Here is a 20,236-nt window from a genome sequence, read left to right on the forward strand (position 1 = left end):
CCTCTCCCCTTCTCCCCTAAAGCAGCTCCCACTGTGAAGCCAGGGAGCAGGGGTTGCAGAGGCAGATGAGGGGCGGGCAGGAGGAGGTGTGCCCAGCCGGGGCAAAGTGTTCCCAGGCACTAGTCCCACAGAGTTGAGGCGGGGGCTGATCAGGAACCAAATCATGCGGTGAGGTTTCAAAAAACGAATTTGATTTCGTTTAAGGCATGGGCTTCACTCTGGGAGGATGCCACCTCCCTGCACCTCCTCTCGCCTCCTCCCCCACCCCCGCCCTCCCCTCCGCACACCCAGCCAAGGCTCCCCAGGCAAGGCGATGCCACAGGCCCTCCAGGGGGCCCTCTCCCAGCCCTTGATCTTCCTACTACCCCTCTGCCTCGGGAGGCCCAGCCAGGCAAAGGGGGCAGCCCCTCCCAGGCAGGGGGAGCAAACACACTGGTGCTAGGCCAGCTCAAGGCCCCAGCATATGAAATATTCATGCAGCCAGAAGGCAGGAGACCAGCAGAGGACTCACCCCTGGGGCTATGGGGCTGCAGTAATGGCAGCAGCAGCTGTAGCCCAGCCCTCTCCCCCACCCCAAGCTTTGTTCTGCAGACTCAAAGGGCCTGCAGTGCCAATATCCCAACCACACACACACAGACCCCAAGATACACTCCAAGGACACAGGTAGGTGAAGAAACTTGGGGGAAAGGAGAGAGGAGGGGAGGAGGGCACACACGGACAGGAATACAGAAACAGACACACGCGTAAACACGTGCAGATTCATAACAAACATCCACTTGAATGACCCCCAGTGTCGTGCAAAGGCCTTCTTATACTCTGTGCTCCAGGTGCCTCACTTGCCTCATCCTAGTCCCTGCCCTGCCTCAGGTTTGCTCTGGCACTTCAGCCCTGCTTCCTGAGAGCACAGGGATACCACTGGTGGCTCCAAGCAAAGGCCTCCTCGTTCCTGGCCTCCTTCCTACCACAGAAAGGTCTCTGTGCTTTCAATGCTCCTTGCAGAGCCCGCCCCACCCGAGGTCCCGTCACTCCACCGGCTCACTGTCCAGCCAAGGAAAAGGAGGCAGGAGCTGCAGGACAACAGGCTACCAAGGTCCTGACTTGAACTCGGGACTCCAGACAGCCAACCCAGCACCACAGAAGGTCCAGCGATTCCTCTCCCCTTCGGGATGTCTCCCACCACCCCGCCGGGCCTCGGTCAGGCCACCAGGATGCACGATGAAAGAGGGCATCCCAGCGGGATCCCGTGCCCCGGGCTCCTGCCCCCACCCCCTACGCGTAAATCGTGGAGCAGGTCACTGCCGTGGAGGCTCCGGCCCCCGACAGACGCCCAGTCCCTTGGCTTGGCTGCCGTCGGCCTCCAGGACTGTGGGGGGCGCTGTGGACGCCGGGCCGCTCTGGCCGGCAAGCGGGCAGGGAGGCCGCCTCCATGGTGGTGCGCTGTCCAGCATTTCAGCAATCGGCGGCGGCGCCCGCGGGGAGACGGAGGGCGCGGGGCCGCGGGGGCGGCAGAGCTCCCCTGCCGAGCCGAGCCGAGCCGAGGAGGCGGCCCGGAGGCCGCCCAGACAAGCGGGGCCAGAGGGCCCGGCTCCAGCGCCCGGCGGAGCGCAGCAATCAGCAGGGAGGTGAGAGCCCCTGGCGGGGCGGGGGCATTTCCCAGAGGGGCTGGGGCTGGGTTGAATCTTGGGCCTCCCCAGAGGGGCCGGGGCCCACGGTCCACAGATCCCAGAGCAGAGGGTAGAGGTTGGGGGACTGTTAGTGTGTTTGGTCGTGGGTGCGAGGCACCTGGGGAACAGAGATGAGAAACGTTTTTCATTTTGCTGAGAGGGATGGAGAAAGTGAGAACCCTGCCGGGTCATGGGCAGGACTCCCCTGAGTCATAAATGACCATGGCCCGGCCCATAAGGATGCTAGAGAGGCACCCAACTGCAGTCCAATTGCCCTCCCCCAGTTGAGGAGAAGGACCTGCTCCCTAGGGAAGGGAAAAACCAATGAAGGACCCTGTGGAGATGCTGGTCACTGGGAGGGATGAAATGAGCAGGTCCCCACCTGAATGCTGGGCTTCTGTCCAGCACAGGGTGGCAGCATAAGGGACAGTCTCGCCCCTTTCCCAGCTGTCCAAATGCCCCTGGGGAGGCAGAAGCCGGCAACGAGAACTGGGTCTCACGCAGGATGGCATTTACTCTCTCACTGGGGAGAGAATGGAGGGCACAGAAGAGATAATAGCCAGTAGGAATTTAGGGGGGGGTTCTCCGTGGTCTCTCTGGATGCCCAGGGAGAGTTTCTGGAGCTCAGAGTGGGCCCAACCAACCCCAGAGCAAATTCCTGGTTAAAAAAAAAAAAAAAAAAAAAAAAAAGGAGAGATAGAGAAGAGACGCAGCCTCTTTCTTGTATCCTCCTCCCCCTCCATCCCAGAGCTCCTGCTTGGACAGTGTTGAAGCCTCCTGCAGTTCCTGCTCCTGGCAGCAGGTCCATCGTGGGGATGGACTGGAGGGGGGCAGCAAGAGAAGCGCACCCAGGTCTGACCTGGTACTCTAATGCCTGTTCTCTATCCCAGCCATAACTTCTCACTCTCCTAAGACCTCACTCACTCATCTACTTCTGGCATCAAGGGGCCTGGGCTGGTCTTTCATCCTGTGACAAGAGGAAAGGCAGGTACTTTGATGGAGCGCAGGGCAGGGTTTGGAGAGTTTCTCTGTCTAGGGGGCATCTTAAGGTCACGGTCCCAGCATGTGCCATATCCTTCCCCAGGCAGAAATAGGACCAAGCTGGCTAAGAAATTGCTCCCACACATCAGCTTTTTGGTTCCTTAACTTTATGCCCCATCCCACTCTCCCATGAGGGATGGAGGAGGAATTCTTGGAGAGCGAATAAAGAATGGTTTGGATTTTAAAAGGTGGGGTTGAATGGGTAGGGAGTCATGGACTTTGAAGTGTGAGAGACATGGGTTCATATCTAAGCTATGTGACTTCAGGTAAGCCACTTAACCTTTCTGAGCCTGTCTCCCAATCTGTAGAACAGGTAGAGCGTTAACAGTATCTACTTTGGAGGTCAAAGAAATAATCCAGCTATTAGATAGGAAACTGGCTGTAAGCTGTAAAATGCTGAGCAAGTGTTAGCAAATCAAACACAAGTAAGAATTTCTTATGGAGGAGCTAGACAAAGGTGGAAAAGTTTCCAGCACTGTTTGAAGTACGTCTTTCTCTTCCCAGAGGAGGTGGACACTGGCTGAGGGCCTCGTACCAGGCTCCATAATAGGCACATATGAGGCTACAGTTAACTCAGTTCATCCTCACGAAAACGTGACAAGGAAGCCATCAATGTCCCTATTTCACAGCTGAGAAATGAGACTCGAATGACTTTTCCAAGGTCATGAAGCCACCCAAGCTGTCTTCCCTGGGGCAGTTGTGGAGCTGATAACCTGTCCTGGCCCCTTGATATCAAGACCCACTTAAATGCCAGTTTCTTGATTCATGAGGCCAGCTTTCCAGGTGAGGAGCCTGTAGCATATGGGTGAGGGCGTGCAGTGCAGTGAGGCGCTGACTCCCCCCAAGGTCACTGGGATATTTGGAGGTGGAATGTGCTTTGAATTATCCAGCTGGGTGCTCCCATCACAACCCACCCCCGCCACCATCATGCCTGCCAGAGGGGGAGTCTGGGTCTGGCAGGCCCCGTCTGCTCACCTTCGCACCCACTCTCACCTTCTCTGCCTGCCAGCCTCTTGCTGACCTTGGCAAGCCGGGCACTGCCTGTTCCTTTCTGAGCAGTTAGCCCTCACCCTCTGTGATGGGGCCACGGTCACAAGCAACTGCCGGCAATGCTGGGGTCAGCCTCGCCTACTGACTTTTCCTCTGCCTGCTTCTTGCTGCCAGTGGGGCAGAACCACAGCTCCTCCTGCCCCAGTAGCCAGCCATGGGTGCTGCTGAGGAGACGGGGGAGAGCCCACCCTCTCTCTCTTAACTCCTACACACACTCTGAGCCCCTGCCATGGGCCTGTCACTTCACATGCAGTATCTCATTTCATCCTCACATAACCTGGTGCCAAAGGTGCCACTGTCTCCCCTTCACAGGGGAGCAAAACAAGGCCTGAAAGTGGCATGACTTTCCCAAGGTCACAGAGCAAGGTCTTGGTGCAACTCTAGCCCACTGCCTCAGGGGCCCAGTGTGGCTTCCACAACGCCACTCTGCCCTCGATTCTCCAGGCTCTCCTGAGTGAAGATCAGCCAGGACACTGTGGGCCAGTAGGGGTTGGGGGGTGGCATGTGATGGAGTCCAAGGACCTTCTTTCTGGGCCCACCTCTGGCCCTGGCTCCTTGTGTAACCCTGAACGGGTCTCTTCCTGTCTCTGGGCCTCAGTGTCCTCAACCACAAAACGGTGGGGCTTGACCAGACGACCCCCCCCAGAGGCCCTGCCAGCATTAAGGTTTTAAGATCTCTCTGCTCCATAAATCTGTGCGTCAGGAAGCCTGTGGTTCCATCGGCAGAGATAGAATTCACCTCCGATGTTTGAAGCGTAGGTTTATTAATTGCAGCTGAGATTTAAAATTCACCCGTCCCTCCTAACTACAAACTTGTGGTCTTAACTCAAAATGGGAAAATATGGCTTGGAGAGGCCCAGTGGCTCACCCAGAGATCCCAGGACTCTGTGGCAGAGCCAGGATTGAGCCCTCCCGGCCCAGGATTTCAGGTGACCTGCAGGGACACTGAAGATGCCCCCCCACACACACCTCCCAGAGCTGTTCAGCAATGTCCAGGGATCCCCCAGGACACACAGGCTCAGGTCCCACATCCAGGGAAGCAGCAACGGTACGGTGGGGGAAGCTTATTCGTAGAGTCTTGGGGAGAGGGAGGGATTTTTACAGCTGATGCTCTAAAGGGAAGATGCAGGGCCCTGCCACAGGAGGGGGTCGGTATGGACACTAGTCCAGGCTGTATTGGGGGAGGAGCAGCCAGGCAAGAAATGGGGAAGTTCCTTCTCAATTCTAACACCTGGGCTCAGGGAGAGGGGGAAGCGTTTACGGAAAGAAAGGAAGAGGTCACTCGCTGAAGGAAGGGGCCCCGTGGGGTCTTGGAGGCTCCGGGAGGGGAAGGAGCTCAGGGAGGTGGTACTCAGAGAAGGGAGGGCAACTGACGAGTGGAATGGAGTCAGAAGAGGGGATGGGGGCTCAGTAGGGGGCAGTGAGTTCAGAGAGGACGGGGCCGTTAGAGAGGAGAGAGAGAGGGGCATGAGAGCGTGGGAGGCCCAGAGGAGCCCATGACAGGGAGGGACCATTACCAAGCGTTATAGACCCCAGCCTGGCCCAGCCTAGGTCTTTACTGTGGCTGGGTGCCTGCTGACACCTCTGGGTCCCTGTCTCTTCACGTTCTTCTGGGTCATGAGCACAGGAGGGTGACAGCTCCATCCCCAGAGGCCAGGCCCTGTTGACTCTGTGTCATCCAGAACGGGGCTCTCAGGGGGCCTGGACAGGTGAGCCAGGCCTAGGCTGCCCGCTGATCTGGGAGAAAGGCCTCAGCGGACACGTGTGCCTGGGCTCCAGAGCAGCCCCCAACCCCCAGGGTCTCCCCGCTTATAGCCAAAAGCCGCCAGCCCATCCGTCTGTGGCGCTGCTTCCTAGGCAGTCAGCCTGGCCTCAGCATCCTGCCGCCCCCGCCCTGGCCTCCTGCCCACTGCAGAGGCTGCTGTGCCAGCTGGAGCTGGCGGGCAGGGCCACGGCCCGCTCAGCATCCTGCCGGGGCCCGTGAGGACCAGAGGGGGGCCTGAGCCCAGGGAACCAGACCCTGAGGCCCAGGCAGCTTACTGAGCTGGGCCGCTCTCGGCCTGCCTACTTCTGGTGTTCGGAATAGCCTGTGGTTCTGAGACCTCTCCCTGTACTGAACCCCATTCCCACCACCATTCCCCAGAACTCCCTAGGATGGAGACAAGTAAGGCTCATTGAATTCTTTTCATTTTAAGAATGGCACCTCCTCACTGTGCTAGACTTGGGAAATAGAAAACCAAGGAGAAAAAAGTCATGTGTGGTCCCCCCACCCAGAGACAGCCGCTGTGAACACAGAGGGGTATTTCCTACCAGGACTCTGTCCATGCGTTCATAGATACGTAGCATTAAATAACTGGGGACACCCTGTTGAGGGAAGTCGGCGCGCTGTTTTTTACTCTATAGTGAGAATTCTCTGATGTCTTTAAAGACTCTGCAAAAAGCCTACTTTCCAAGGCCATATGAACACTGGGCACAGGTGGACCAGCTTCCCAGGGAGCCAGTGAGAGCTGGGGGGAGAGAACTTGCCCCTCCCCTGCCCTCTTGGGTGGGGCGCACCTTGGGGATCTGCTGTGGGCGGTGGGTTTCCCTTGGAGAGGATGGCTCTGAGGCCTGTGACAGGGTTAGCCAGGGACTGAGGTGGGCCTGCTTCCTCAGTACACCCGTCTGCCAGGGACCGAGGTGGGGAGGGCCAAGGCTGCCAGGGGAGGGGAAGCACGAGAGAGTCATACATCCCCTGGGCGGGCTGAGAACCTGGACCAACCCAGACCTTGGAAGAAGGAGCTCAGAGCTGGGAATCAGGCGATTGCCAATCTCCTGGCCTCTGATCACATCGAGGCCCCAACCTCCACAATCAGATCTGTTTCTCCCTCCTGTGAAATGGGCATACTAATGCCCACCTCCAGGTGTGCGCTGACAAGCGATTCAGGTAATGAGTGTGAAGACACCCAAGGAGAGATGAAACCCAGTTCACTGCCCAGAGGTGACGGTCACTTGAATGTGTGAGGCCGCACCATTAACATCTATTGAGTGCTTCTGATTTTCCGGGCATTGTCTGAACACCGGGGACATAGACGTGAGTCAGACACCAGCCCTGACCTTGAGGAGCTCCCAGACTAGTGGGAAAGGGAGCCGTGAGTTAACTGACAGTGATGACCACGGAGGTTCTGCTAGGACTAAGATGTCCACAGTGACGTGGGCAGCCGGAGGAGACTGGGGAGAGAGACCTTTAAGGTGGGCTTTGGAGAATGACAGGAAAGGTGCCAGACAGAGAAGGTAGAGGCAAGGCACTCCAGACAACAGCGTGGGCCATGGCACAGGGGTATGAAAAGTCCTAGTGAGCTAAGGGGATAGTCAGTGATCTAACAGAGCCATGGCACAGAGGGCGTGCCCAAGGATAGAGCGCAGCCCCGGGGGCGTGGTGAGCCAGGTCAGGTCTTGAAGGACCCCGAAAACCACTGTAAGCGCTGGGAGTTTCTTTGGAAAGTGATGGGAGTCAAGTAGCCTTTGTGGAGCAGTGTCATGAAATGATCCGATTTGCACTTAAGGAAGCCTACTCTGGCTGCCTTTGGGAGGGGGAAGAGGATGAAGAGAAAGAGACCAAGGGCGAGAGGCCAGGGAGGAGGTGATGGCACAGCTGCAGGTGAGACGGGCACCGGAGATGCACCGCCGGGAGGTCTGACAGGGCATGTGCACGTGCTCCAGGCCGGGCTCACCCGGGGCAGGGGCAGGCTGAGAGGTAGGGCAGCTTTGGCACAGCCGTCAGCACCAGAGAACCAGGTTGGGGAAGTGGGCTTCAGGAGGGGCAGAGGGGCCCAGCCTCCTCTTCTCCCAACAGGGGGCCAGAAGGGGCCTCCGGGATGGGAGGGAAGCTGGGACACTCGGCAGGTCCTGCCTCCAGGCAGCCCTGTCCCCCCTCCCTACCTGGCATAGTCTAGCACATGCTTCTTGGCCCCTGTGACCCACACATTATTGTCCCCAGAACAGCTCTCTTATCTGCCTCCCGAATTCTCTCTTCCTCTGTCCTCTGTTCCTCAGACATCAGAAAGCAGAGACGGTCATTCCTTCATTCATTAAACATTTGCTCAGCAGCTCCTCTGAACTGAAAACTCAATTATCCTTGTCATCCCCAAGCCCTGTGCTCGGCGCTGGAGAAAGGGAGGAGCCGCCCTCAGTCCAGTGGCGAGCAAGGCCCATGAGCTGGTGAATGTTTAGGGATGGAATATGGGTTATGGGGGACCATCCCGGGGGCTGCCTGGACACTGGTGGGTGGGGGTGGGCAGTTGCCTGCCTGACTTTGGAGCCAGCATCAGAGATGGTCCTCATAGGATGAGTACAGGTTTGCCAGGGGGAGAAAAAGGGGAAGGGCGTTTCTGGCAGAAGGACAGCATGAGCAGAGTCATGGAGGAGAAAAGAGCCCCGGCACTTAGGGAACAGTGTGGCTGGAGAGTCCAAGGAACAGAGGACCCGGCTGGAGAGGGGGGCCTCGTGAGGGGCCTTAATGGCAGTCAGGGGAGTCTGGCCTTTCTCCTGAAGGCAGCGGAGAGACCAAGGGATGTTTCCAGCAGGTAAGCACACGGCCAGAGCTGTTTCAGGAAGGTCACCCCTGAAGGGCAAGCGTGATTGGACAGATGGAGAGAACAGGGGGGCCTGCGGTATGCTTTCGGGACATGGGTCACATGGCCTGGAGCCTCTCCTGATGCAGCTCTGCTCCTCCCAGCCTGGGACACCCAGAAACCACGGCAGCCATGGTCTCTAGGTGCAGAGTACCTACCTGCCTTGCCATTTCCAAAACAGTCCATGAACAGCAGGTTCCTGGGACCCACCCATTCAGAATCTGAGTGTAGGACCTGGGAGGTCAGGATTTTTGAAAGCTCCCCAGTGACTACCCACGCTAGCGGGGAGAATTGGTGCCTCATTGCTTTGCAGACGCTGTTCCCTTTGCCTAGATGCCCTTCTTCCCTCTTCCTCTACCTCCTTGACCCTCAGCCTCTACTCTCACGTCTGTTGTGCGATGCCTCGTACCAAGCTCCCTCTGTGTGCCCCCAGGTGCCTGGGACCACCTCTTCCTCAGCCGCTTTTGTACTCTGTGCTGATGCTTACTTACCCTTCCATCTCCCTCGGTAACCATCACGAACATTTGGAATCTCCCGTGTGACTGGCACCGCTGCAAGGGCTTCATGTGTCCTAACTCATTGAGTCCTCACAACATCTTATGACGGAGCCAGGACACAGCAGAGGATATTGAGGCACAGAGAGGTGGTTAACGTCACCAGCGTCATCCAGCTAAGGTGCGGTAGGCTGCACTGTTCTGTGACACCCCAGACGAGGAGCCCCTTGAGGGCAGCCCCCCCGGGCTGCTTATCGTTGCAGGTGCAAAAGCACAGGGCCTGGCATATGCGAGGTGCTCAGTTTCCTCATCTGGGCTTAAGGGTGACAAGTCCCCTCCAGGACTGCTCTGCAGCTTGGGAGAGTCCATGGCCCTGGTGGGGGTGGTAGGCTATGAGGTGTGTGGTCTGGGCTGGGGGTTGGGCTGTCAGCAGAGGCAGGGACTCCTCGCTAGGATTTTGGGGTGGAACAACTTCCCAGACAGGAGGCCTTTCTCCCTCCTCTGCTGTGCTGAGATTCAGCCTTTCTCATAGAAATCAGACCCTCTCAAACCCGGTCAGGGGCCGGGGAAGGGTTTGTGGCCGGGGTGGGGTCGGACGCCCTGATGAAGATTCCGGGCCTGATGGCAGAGCAAGGCAGAGACTCAGAGAGGCCACAGCTGCACGAGTAGCCCCCCACTGTCAACCTGAACTTAAGGGGCTCGCCTCTTCCCAGAGCAAGGAGGGCCCCCGCCCCCTGCCATTCCTACCTCCCACCCACAATCCCTCGGGAGCCATAGGTTATTGTCAATGATGTTGTTAATTAACTGCTTAATTAACTATTTAGGCTAATCAGATTAATTGGCATTAATTGGTTACCATTTGTCAAGGACCCTGGAAAGCTATGCCTCTCAGAGTTGAAGTGTGTGACTGGGTCTGGGCAGGGGAGGCAGAGAGGAATCGTCATTGCGCTGCGGAGCTGGGGGGAGCAGGTGGCAGGCATTGCAGGGCCGAGGGCGCTGGGACAGCTGCCCAGGGGCTGTGCATCTCCCGGCAGCTCTCGGGGCTGGGTCCTCGGACTCCCGGGTTCTGGGTCTTTACACTTCGGGAAGTGCATCACCTCTTCCTATCCCTTAGTTGCATTTTTTTAAAAAAGGTCTGATGAGGGACCAGAGGTAAGAGTGAGATATTTTCCATCCCCAAGGACTGTAAAGACCTCAGAGAGGGGAGAGACCTTAAAATCCTAAATAAGCCGCGATACAAGTAGGTCACCACGTAACACGCGTGCGGATGACTTTCACATACTCAGTTTTTTAAAAAGAGAAAGATGAGCAGCGTCGGGTAGATCAAAGATGCAAAATATTAAGCTGTGATAAAATGCTCAGATCTGCATTATTTAGTCAATTACAGCCCCCAAAAGCCACAGTACATTTTTATGCCTGTTTTAAAATACAACTTACACTTTTAAATTATAGCACTTGAAACGAAAAAGAAAAAACTACTATGAAATGCATCCTACGTTTTGGAAAAAGAAAAAAAAAAAAAAAAAAAAAAGCCAACCCACTCAAAACTGGGAGCGTGAATTTGTCTTCAGTGCCATTCTCTCGAGATTACATGATTCCCACATCCAGTCCAATGCTGGGCTGGAAGACGGTAGCCTGCAGCCCCATCTGGACTTTTTCACTGACTCCTACCCCACACCCCCAAGGGTCCCTTCCCCTCTCTGGTGAATCCCTGGCCTGTCTTCTTGATAGAGTGCTTACATGGGACATAGGAGGTGTGGATTTCGAGTATTCTGGAGCTGAATACAAATGTGAGGGGAGAAAAGGGGGTCTGTTTTGGTGGGAGGGTCAAGTTCCCAGGATGGGGGGCCCTTCCTGGGCAGGAGGAGGGCTCCTGGCTTGGTGACAGAGATCTCTAGCTTGGTAAGGGGAGAGCTAGAGAATGAACGTGGGGTCTCTCTCCCCCCTTTACTGCCCGATCCTGCCGCCCCTGGGGGAGGAAGGACCAGGAGAGACTGGAGACTGTTGCCTAGCAACAAGAGGCGCATCTGGATCGATGGGAATGGCAGATGAGGCTCTAGCCCCCAGCCCGGCTCTCTCTTTGATCTCACCCAGCCCAGCAGAAACCTGGTGGGGGGGAAGCCCAGGGCAGCCTGCCTGATTAAAGCTGAGTCAATAGAGGGAATTTTCCGTAATGAGATTGTGTGGGCAGTGGAGGCAGCTGCCCTGTCTCCCCACTTCACCCTCCCCAGTGGGTGGAAGGTGCTTGTCTGTCTGTCCAGCACACACCCTTCCTGCTGATAGCTCCTGGGAGGGCAGGCACATCACCACCCCACCTGGATTCTTCCAAGTGTTGGGCTGCCAAGGACTCAGAGCCCAGCCCTACCCTGGCCCCACTAGTATCCAGGCCCTGGCACTTAGACCAGATGGGGAAACTGAAACCTGAAAAGGGAAAGAAATCTGGTCATACAGCTTCTAGCCCATCTTCCCCTTCCTCAGCCCAGCTCCCGGGTGTGAACCTGGGCGGGTCTGACCTTTTCAGGGAGGAGAAGCGGGTAAAGGACGTAATGAAGCTGATGACAGCACAGGGCTCCTCTGATTTTACTCCAGGGTCAGCCCTAGAGGCCAGCTTGGGAGAGTCCTCCGAGAGCATGACACCTAGGTGGCTCTCTCTAGGACACCTCCCCAAGGCCATCGGGCTTGGACCCTCCCCAGGACACAGAGATCACCACCTCCCTGGCAGCCCAGGCCATCAGTGACAGCTCAGCCATGAAGATGTTCTTTCTCAGTCCTCTCCCTGCAATCCCAAATCTCCACTGGAGCTCAGGCAACCCCAGGGAAGCTGCCTGCTCCCTGGCTGGAAGGCTACAGCTCCCTGAAGGCCACTGAGGGCCCTAAAAAGGAACAGAGTGGGCTGAGTGGGTGCAGGGATTCCTTTGTTCCACCAGAACGCAGGAGAGGGGAGCCTAAAACACTGCTTGCTGTTTGATATCAGTACTGGTCCATACACGCTGCCTCCTGAGTTAAACTGGTCTGTATTATTTTCAATGACCAGTACTGTGTGTTCTGCTCTATTCCACTGGTCTAGAATACTGGTCTGCATTGGTGGGTTCCCGGACGTATCCAGTCTGAATTCTTGGTTCCTCTATGGCCTGTCCTGGGCTGCGGTGGTCTGCACTGGCCTCATTTAGGCTATATTGCCTATACTGTGGGCCCCTCTGTAGGGAGCAGACAGCTGAGGCCTCTTTGTCCCTGCGGACCTGCCATCCAGCTCCTCTGCTCTGGGAACCCAAATCAGAGCCAACAGGAATAAAGACAGGGCCCTGGCTTGATGGGCAGGAGCCTAGGTGCCAGGTGAGTCCTTCCTATCCATTCCATGACAGAGCTGGACTCCAGGGCTTACAAAGTATATGACAATGTGGCCTTTGCAAATATTAACACACATCAAGTCTGGGCATATTGAGAGCGGTAACCAGGGACCTTTCCCCCTGAGGTCCCCAGAGATGGAGGTGGTTAAAAAAATAAGTAGTGAGCTCCCCGTCAGTGCAAACACAAGCCGGGTTTCAATAAATATTCACAGAGGGCTGCTTTGTGCCAAGCTCTGTGCTAGGCGGTAGGGACACAAAGATGGACACAACCCAGTCGCTGCCCTTGGAGAGCCCTCGCTCGGCTAGGGAGCAAATAGTCACAGCAGAACAAGGGAAACACTGAGAGTGGTAACCAGAGGGTAAGGCTCTGGAAGCAGCGTGGAGGCACATCCCACAGTGGAGGTCAGGGAGAGCTTCACAGAGGAGGTGATGCTTGAGCAGCGTACTACAGGATGAATGGAAGGGGAGGGGCATTCCAGGCAGAGGGAGCAGTCCGGGCCGGCATGTTCTTGGGTGGAGCCGAGTGCCGTGTTTCTGACATACAGGGGGCTGGACAGGTTGCCCAGGACGCAGGTGCCAGCTAAGCTGCCTGGCTTTCTCCTGTGGACAGTGGACAGGCCCTCCCTCCCTTGCCTACCCCCAGACACCCAACCTTGGATCTGGGAACTGGGCCAGCCCGCCCCCACCTCCGTTCCACAGCGCAGTCTGAGTCCGCAGGGAAGGGGATAGCTCCAAGCCTGCCCAGGCACGGCTGCCCCCCGCCAAACCCCGCAGCCCAGGGCTGGGGGCGTCTGGGAGGAAGGGCAGGAGCAGGCCCAGCCTGTGTGCAGGCCAGGCTGCTTGTCCCTCCTGCAACCAGCCCTCCCCGCAGCCCAGCCAGACCCAGCCCGGGGGCTCTGGCCAGGGCCTTCCTCCGGCTCCATCGGGGCGGCAGGAAGCTCCAGCTGCTGAATAATTGAAAAGAAGGCTTTCAGCTTTCTCCCTCCCCACTGCAGCGTCTCGAGGGTTGGGTAACAAACAGCAGTGCCAGCGCCTCCTGAGAGAGACTCCCAGAACGCAGGGAGGAAGCTTGCTCTGCTAATCAACTCTCTGCCGGCCTGCCGAGCGCCTTCCTCCCAGGCCTCGCCCGCAGCATCTTCTGACCCGCGAATACTGGTCTCTGCGGGTCCGTGTGGGTTGGTATCTACTAGTCTTCACAAGTTGGCACTGATCTGGTACATTATCTAGCTTATGTGTTCTGATTTATCCTGAGCTAGACGTCTTCCTGGTTAACTCATGCCTGTAGTGGTTTAGACTAGCTGCCATTGTTTACGGGTAGTACGAACAGTTAACACTTATACATAGAACTTACTACCTTCCTGGGCACGGCTGCACTGTACATGTGTTAATTCCTTCACCCCTAATGGTGGGGGTACTTATATTAACCCCATTTTACAGATGAGGAAACTGAGCACAGAGGTCAAGTCACTTTAGGGCACATACTAATTGATTTGAACCCAGCCTGGTGCTTCTGTCACTTGCTGATCCGCTGATCCGTACAGGTCTGTCTTGGTTAATGTGGACCGGGCTGTCCCTGAGAGTCAGACCTTTCTCCGGGGCAGAGGCCACCAAAATCGAGGGCACCAGGCAGCAAGAGAGATCTTTTTGAAATGCAAAGCTGACTGTGACCTCCCCAGTTCAGCAGCCTTCCTTCAGTGGCTCCCGATTGCCTGCAGGGCATGGTCCTAGCTCCTCCAGCCCCTCCTGGCCCCCTGTGCCCTACCTGTGCATGAGCCCATGCTCTTCCTTTTTTCCTCTCCAAGCCTTCTTCCCACATGCCCCACACTCTGTGCAAGACATCCTTCCTCCCCTTCTACATCCGCCAGCTCCTACTTATCCTTCAAGAGTCCTCCTCCAGGAAGACCTCCCAGCTTTGATCCTCCCCAAACACACTCCAGCTCAGTTGATGTCTCTGCCGCATGTCTCCCATCCCAGCACTTATCTTGCTACCTCACAGTGCTTCTCCCCCTGCATCTCCTCTGGTGAGCCTCAGACTGGCCACTCACCAAATAGCTGTGACATGAATGAGTGACCCGCCCCTAGAGCTGAGGGGCCATCTCCCAGTCCTGTGGCCCTTACTCCCCAGCCACACCCCCTTGGGCAGGGAGCACAGGGAGGGCTTCTAGTTTGTTCCAGCCATGACCTGATTACCTTTGCCACCTCCCCACGCTTGTGTTCACGGGCTGGAGGTCTGGAGAAGGGTCCCCCCGGGAAAGGGAGGGGTTGACAGGAGAGCCCCCTTCACAGGGTGCTCTGGGGACACCTCCTCTGTTGTCAGGAGTACAGCCTGGCTTCAGGGCAGGGACCGGGGTGGGGAAGGGGCACACCCAGATTCCTTGGACACAGTGGAGATGGGTTTTCTTTGCCAGCTTCATAAAATATCTTGACAAAACCATTGTTACACGCTTATTTTTACAAAGACCCAGACTTAGTTTCACAAGCTGAGTGCCTGGTTTCATGTGTGTTTGTCAGTTCCGTCACGTTTCTGACAGTTACAAAGAACTCTTTCCTCCAGGAACCTCCGGAGGCACGTCCCTCCCCACCCCCTCTCCCCACACTGAGCTTTTTCTCTGGGCGGGCTCACCCTGTGGTAGTCGTCCCCACCTTCGCGGGAAGGCTGCTCCCCAGCATACATCCCACCCCACCGTGACCCTCTTAATCCCAGGTCGCTGGACCTCGCCATACCCTTGCCTTCAGCCCGTGCCATCCCCTGCTTGGACTCCCCCTTCCTTAGACTCATCCTTCAAAGGACCAGTGTAAACACCCTTGCCTTTGTGAAGCCTTCCCTGACCATCGCAGGCAAAGGTCGACCCTCCACGGTCTCTTTTTTGCTCCTGTAGCACTGGGGGGTGGGGGGTGAGGGGTAATCAGGATCTGTCTTCATAACAAGCTTGTCACTGAAAGAATGAACAATCCCACCACCTTATGAGCTGGGGAGTATTGTCTCCATTTTACAGATGAGAAAACTCAGGCTCGGGGAGGTTCGGTGACATTCCCTGATCACCCAGGGAGAACTGGTATAACCAGAATTCAAGCTCAAATCTTCTGATTCCAAACCCAGCGCTCCTTGTTCCTGAGCCAGCGGGAGCAGAGAAGGACCTTAGTGGCAAGAAGGTGGTTACATTGTGTATGACCACAGGTCAAGAGTTTACTTGACGTTGTAGGGACCTGTACCTCTGAGGGTGCAGAGGCCCCGAGTCCTGACATCATCACCGGGTAGGTGGGTCTCTGGCAGGCAGGGGTGGGGAAAGGAGCCCCCAGGGGAGTGAGTGCTGCCCCTGGGGGAGACTGGCTCCTGAGCCCCAGGAGCAAAGGGGGCCCCTGGTTTGGTGCCATGGGGGCTGGAGGCTGAGACGCTGAAAGTGAGTTGGGAGGGGTTTGCTGAGGCCAGTGGGGATGGGGGAAGGTGGCCCAGGTCATCCTTGCCCTGGGCTCCGGCCTCTGCCCTCTTCTCCCTCCACAATCAACAACCTTGCTTACCCTTGGGTCTCAGTCCCCAGCTAAGTGATGACATCCCCCAGTCAGACCCAGAGCTCAGCCTTCTGGACATGTTCACATGGATGTCCAAGGACCCCCCACCCCCACCGTGTCCAAAAGAGGACAGTCACCAGTGACAAAAAATCATCACCATTATGAGACGTTCATTGTGTGCCAGGCACCGTGCTAGCATTCCACGTGCATTAGTCCTTTACCACGACCCTACGAGGAGGGTGCTATTATTAGTTCCAATTCACAGGCAAGGAAACTGAGGCACATAGTTTAAGCCACATGATCAAGGTCACTCAGCTCATGAGTTCCCAAAGAGCACGGCCCTGTCTCCCCGCCTCAAACCAAGTTCCCCGTGGCACGACCCAGTCTCCTTCTCAGACACATATGTGGTCCACGGTTCCCTCTCCCCAGACCTGGTCCAGTCACTAGCACCCTTAGCATCCTACCCCTCTGAGCCCCAAGATGAGTGATGATCTCATGAGCTGAGAGGCCTCTGTGCCTGTCAGCAGGCTGGACCCTGCAGTACAGATGGGCTATTTCCCCTTCAATTAATCTCTACCAGCGGGACTGGACTTGCAGGTACCGGCAGCCAGACTGTGCTCCATCCTGTCCTCAGCCAGGCCTGCTCAGGGGACCCAGGCTTGGGACTGAGGGAAGGAGGCTAGCCCAGGGACTCAGGAGTGAGGCTTGGAAGTCAGGGCTATGGCCCTTTAACCACTTCCTGGCTGTCAGAAGGGGAGATGCGCCCCCCGCTGCGCCCCGCCCCGCCCCAGTCAGACAGCATTAAATTCATGACTTAATCTGCACGTGGGTTTGACTGGCCCAGCATCTGGGCCTGCCCTTGGGACCTGACCCAGTGCTGGGGACAGCCTCAGGCTGAGCTCTGGGGGGAACCGGTGTGGCCCTGGCCACTGGCCATAGCAGCAGGAAGGAGGTGGACTGAAGGCTTGGCGGTGTACATACATAGTCCGGATTACCTAGATTTCCAGAGCAGGAGAAGACCTGTGGGGTCTCTGAGTCCAGTCCCTCATTGTCCAGTGGGGAAACCAGGGTCCAGAGACGGGAAGAGACTCGCTCAGGGTCTCACAGCCAATCAGGGGTCAAGAAAAGACTTCCCATGTGCCACCCTGCCTCCAAAGAGACACAGCATCAATGTCCCCAAGGACCTTAACAAGTCAGGGTCAGGGTCAGTGTTATGGCTCTAGACCTCATAGCTGCCTGCTTGACCCCCAAAAGCCCCTCACCCTTAACACAGCCCAGTTTGCCCTCCACATTCCGCATCACAGTAAACGGCTGCACCATCCCCCTGGCCACCCAAGCCAGAGACCCAGTGTTATCCAAGGTGCCTCCCTCCACCCCACACCCAGTCCGCCTACAGTCCTGCCCAGTCTGTCCATTTCTTTCTTTTTTTTTTTTTTTGCTGTACGCGGGCCTCTCACTGTTGCGGCCTCTCCCGTTGCGGAGCACAGGCTCCGGACGCGCAGGCCCAGCGGCCACGGCTCACGGGCCCAGCCGCCCCGCGGCACGTGGGATCCTCCCGGACCGGGGCACGAACCCGCGTCCGCCGCATCGGCAGGCGGACTCCCAACCACTGCGCCACCAGGGAAGCCCTGTCCATTTATTTCTTGAATCCTGGCCAGGGCCCAGCTGCTCTGGTGTCCCTGTCTCCAGCCCCTCTCACCCCTTCTGGGAAGCCTGCCCTGACCAAGCAGGTGGAGATGCAGACACTCCTCAAATTCTCTTTTATCACACTACACCGCGATAACTACTGGTTTCCCAAACCAGCCTGTGAGCTGCCAGAGGGTCAGGATGGGGTCTTGCTTGTCTCCAAATCTCCAGCATTTGTTGCGGGGGGAGGGGGCGAGTAGATGCTGGGCAAGTGTTTGTTGAGTGAATATAATAGTTTATCTCCTATTTGAGTACTTCCTGTAACGGGGAACTCACTCATCCAGGGATGAACTGCTTAGTTTTTTAAAAGTTTTGTTAGGGAAAAAAATCCTACCTTGGACTTAGCTGAGGTCCACTCCAGATGACTTCTCCGCAGGAGTCCTGGCTTTGTCTGCCGGAACCACCCAGACTGGCGAGGGGCTTGCTCCCTTCAGTGTGGGTCAAGGTCCAGCACAGGTGAAACTTGTTAGAAATGCAAATTCTCAGAGCCCACCCCAGATCTACCGAATCAGAAATTTCAGGGGTAGACCATAGCCATCTATGGTTTAACAAGCCCTCCAGGTGACTCTGCTGCCTAATAAGATTTGAGAACTGCTGCTGTAGAACCGGCTCCCAATTGCTGGTCTACAGATGGTCTATATCAGCATCACCTGGGGAACACTGACAATTTCACCCCCAGAGATTTTGATTCAGTAGGTCTAGGTAGGAATCACATATAAAATACAAGACACCCAGTTTAATTTGAATTTCAGATAAACAATGAATAATTTTCTTTTAGTATAAGGATGTCCCAAATATGAAATTCAAATTAATTTAACTGTGCATCCTGTATTTTTATTTGCCAAATCTGGCGACCCAACCTGCTTCTCTTTTTGTTAATAAATTTATTTATTTATTTATTTATTTATTTATTTTTGGCTGCTTTGGGTCTTTGTTGCTGTGCATGGGCTTTCTCTAGTTGCGGCGAGTGGGGGTTACCCTTTCGTTGTGGTGGGCAGGCTTCTCATCGCGGTGGTTTGTCTTGTTGCAGAGCACGGGCTGTAGGCATGCGGGCTTCAGTAGTTGTGGCACACGGGCTCAGTAGTTGTGGCTCACGGGATTAGTTGCTCCGCGGCATGTGGGATCTTCCCGGACCAGGGCTTGAACCCGTGTCCCCTGCATTGGCAGGCGGGTTCTTAACCACTGCGCCACCAGGGAAGCCCAACCCAACCTACTTCCTGCATTGGCAGGCGGATTCTTAACCACTGCGCCACCAGGGAAGCCCAACCCAACCTACTTCTAACAAGCTTCCCAACAGATTCAACCAGGTTTGGCCTAAATCCTCTACAATCCTTCAAGTAGCTGAAGATTGGGATTCTGACAGCTTGTATATTCTTATCATCACCTCCCCATTCTAGACATATTTTTGTTGATGTAGCCTAAGATAGCATGTACTTTTGGCAGCCACATCATGGTACTGACTCAAATTGAGCCTGTGACCACTGAAAACCCCTAAAGCCTTCCTAAATATGCTGCTTCTAAAGCATGTCTACCTCATTCCAATTTTAGAAAGTTAATTTGGGATCCAGCTTCAGGATGTGGCATTTCTCACTATCCTGTTTCACCTTCTTAGACTCCTTCCATCTTTTCAGTCTGTTGAGTCCTTTCAGATTCTGACTCTGAATTTATGAGCCTTCTCAAGTGGTGTCCTCAGTGAATCTGATCATCGTGTTATCAGAGTTCCATCCAGTCAATGGTGAACATATCAGATCAGATGTGGGTGAGGACAGAGCCCTGTGGTCTTCCACTAGATACCCCCATCTAATGTGACATTGACCCATTAATCAGCTCCCTTGGAACACAGGTTAATCTATCCACCAAATAAAACAGTACAGAATGTTAGTGCCCACCAGCACAATGTCTTTTTCTTCTTATGAAATCTCACAAGGATTCCGCAATAGATAATATCAGATACCCCACAGAGAGACTCGGTGCCTGCAGTAACTAACTCCCTGGTCTGCTGGTCCAGCAGCCCTGACTTGGAAAGAAGTGGGCTCAGTGTGCAATCACTTGTTCTTAGGGTCCTGGGCTCTCCTCTAGGGGTTCAGGGGTCATTCTTTCAATAACGTGCCTCTGATTCCTGCCTGGCGCCCTCCATCACCAGGTGAAATTGCTAGAATCCACCGTCTGTCCTAGTGAAAATCCAGACAGCATCTGCCCTCTGTCTTCACATTCCTCTCCTTTCCTTCAGTCACTCCTGAAAGATTGCCTTCAGCAGCCTAGCCATCTTACCCAGGCATTCTCCCAGTGCCAGGGATAGGATTTCTCAGGGTCTGGAGATCTGAGTGCATTCAGAACTGCTCCCACCAGCTTCCCCTCCCCTGCCCTCAAGGAGCTCAGGCCAAGTTCTAGGCTGGGGAGCCTCTCCCACATCAGAGGGAAAGCATGCAGAGCAGCATTACTCAGAACCTGGCTCCACGGGCTCTTGCTGGGACCCAAGCACTTTGTCCCCACACGCTCAGTGCACCTCCTGAGTTGCCAGGTGCTGGGTAGCCTCTGGGGAGCCAGAATGAAGGGGTGGTCCCCTTCACTCAAAGGGCTAGAACAGTGGTCAGATGCAAACAATAAATTGAGCCTCAGGATCTGAAGAGGTGAGGACAAAAGCTGTGGGGGCACAAGGAGGGAATGACTCATCCTTCCTCAAAAGCAGGGAAGGCTTCCCAGAGGAGGTGACATCTGGGCTGGGCCCAGAAGGATGTGCGGGAGTTCCCCAGGTGGAGAGAAGAGGAAATGGAATTCCAGCACAGGGGAACCGCGTGGGCAGAGGCACAAAGGAGTGAGAGCACATGTTT

Source organism: Physeter macrocephalus, chromosome 14 (genome assembly GCF_002837175.3).
Source record: "Physeter macrocephalus isolate SW-GA chromosome 14, ASM283717v5, whole genome shotgun sequence".
NCBI classification, from domain to species: domain Eukaryota; kingdom Metazoa; phylum Chordata; class Mammalia; order Artiodactyla; family Physeteridae; genus Physeter; species Physeter macrocephalus.